Here is a 2,278-nt window from a genome sequence, read left to right on the forward strand (position 1 = left end):
AGGAAATCTCACATATGGCTGGGTGGACAGCAGGCAGGAAGGTAAGAGCCAGGGCGCTGTGTTCCTGGTAATGGACCAGACCCTGGGAAATCCCTGGGACAAGCCGAGGTGCAGGAGCGTGCTGTAGTCCTACCATGTAGAAAGTGGAGGCAGGAGGAACAGAAACCGAAGGCCGATCTGGGCTACGTAGAAGATGTGAGGTCAGCCTGGGCCAAATGAGACCATGGCAGAATGAACAAACAGACAACTCCCCATGTCAGCTGCAAATTCCACTATAGGTCTATAATCTCAGCAGTTTGGATACTAAGCAGGAGAATGGGGAGTTTAAGACCCTCACGGACCACAGAGTGAGTTCAAGCGCTGCCTGGACAATGCAGTAAGACTCTATCTTATCATAAAAGGTTTAAAGAAGTGGGGGATATTGGGGTTGTAGCTCAGTAGTATAATCTTTTCCAGCATGTGGGAGAGAGGCTAGTTTCAGTCTCTGGAACTGAAGAAACAACAACAACAACCTTTTTTTTCAAGTATCCAATTAACTTGCATGTGTCAGCTGCAATTGCTGAGTCTTTATTTTTTTAATTTAACTAATTTAATTTTTTTTTTTTTTAGGTTTTTTGAGACAGGGTTTGCCTTGGCTGTCCTGGACTCACTTTTGTAGACCAGGCTGTCCTTGAATTACAGAGATCCACCTGCCTCTGCCTCCTGAGTGCTGGGATTAAAGGCATATATTATCATGTCCAGTTATTCTAATACTGTTCAGGAGTGTATTAAGTGCTTTTAATAGGTAAGAATTACATTTTTAATGTATTTATTAGGGTTCTGAGAGCATGCTAGTGCCATGGGACCCTTATGGAGGTTAGAAGACAACCCTTGGGAATCAGTTTTCTGCCTTCACCCTATAGGTCCCAAGGATTGAACTCACATTGTTAGGCTTTAGTGACAGGTGTCTATTTGATGATTCATAGCTACATGTATTATTGTTGATACTTTTCCATTTGAAATAGCTAGTTGCCACAATAAAGGAAGAAAGAAAGGAAAAAAGTAAGAAAGAAATGCCAGAGGAAAAAAAAACTGTAAGGATCTTTTTGCTTTGTGTAGGTATAGAAAACTTCATATTAAATACCTTAAATATACTTTTAAAAAAGAAAATACTAGGCAGACATTGTTTATACAGTTTTAATTCCAGGACTCAGAAGGCAGAGGCAGGAAGACTTTTGTGAGTTCAAAGCTACTTGGTATACTGGAGAGTTCCAGGAAAGCCAAGACCAAACAGCGAGATGGTTTTTAAAAAAAAGCTTACTATTTTATTTTTGTATTTATTTTATATAGCCCTGAGTCTCCTGGAACTGACTATGTGTATCAAGCTGGCCTTGAACTCACAGAGATTCTCTTGCCTCTGTCTCCAAAGTGCTAGGATTAAAGACTTGTAACACTGTTCTTCTTGCAAGCAGCCACAGGTGACCTGTGAAGATGGTTCGCCACCTACTTGACCCAGAAAACCCTACAAAATCATGCAAATCAAGAGGTTCAAGTCTTCGTGTTCACTTTAAGAACACCTGGGAAACTGCCCAGGCCATCAAGGGTGGACATATCCAAAAGCCACCAAGTATCTGAAAGATGTTACTTTAAAGAAGCAATGTGTGCCATTCCGGCTGTGTAATGGTGGAGTTGGGAGGTGTACCCAGGCCAAACAGTGGGGCTAGACTCAGAGTCATTGCCTAAAAAAGAGTGCTGGGATTTTGCTGCACATGCTGAAAGATGCAGAGAGTAAGGGTTTAGATGTAGATTCTGTAGTCATTGATCATATCCAGGTGAAGAAGGCACCTAAGATGCATTGAAGAACTTACAGAGCTCATGGCCGCATTAACCCGCACATGAGCTCCCCCGGCCACAGCGAGGTGATCCTCATGAAAGGAGCAGATTGTTCCAAAGCCAGAGGAGGAGGTATCACAGAAGAAAAAGATATGCCAGAAGAAACTGAAGAAACAAAAACCGATGGCACGAGAATAAATTTGATATAAAATAAATGCATATAAAAGAAAACAAAAAAGACATGTAACACCATACCCAAATGGTTTTTAATTTTTTAAGCCAAGGCCTTGTTGTGTCATCCTCACTGACCTCAGACTCGCTGTATAGACTAGGCTACTCTCTAATTTGCAGTGATCCTCCTGCCTCTACCTCCTAAATGCTGGGATTTCAAGTGTATACACCTACCTTTGGCTTCTACCTTATTTTTTGAGAGAGTCTCTTACTGAGCCTGGAGCTCACCAATTCG

The 2,278-nt window shown here is 41.9% G+C and overlaps 1 pseudogene; it reads left to right on the forward strand.

The window, feature by feature from the left end:
- Nucleotides 1–1,470: 1,470 nt before the first annotated feature.
- On the forward strand, nucleotides 1,471–2,010 carry LOC127186285 (60S ribosomal protein L17-like; annotated as a pseudogene).
- The last annotated feature ends 268 nt before the right edge of the window (nucleotides 2,011–2,278 follow it).

Source organism: Acomys russatus, unplaced genomic scaffold (genome assembly GCF_903995435.1).
Source record: "Acomys russatus unplaced genomic scaffold, mAcoRus1.1, whole genome shotgun sequence".
Classification (NCBI taxonomy): Eukaryota; Metazoa; Chordata; class Mammalia; order Rodentia; family Muridae; genus Acomys; species Acomys russatus.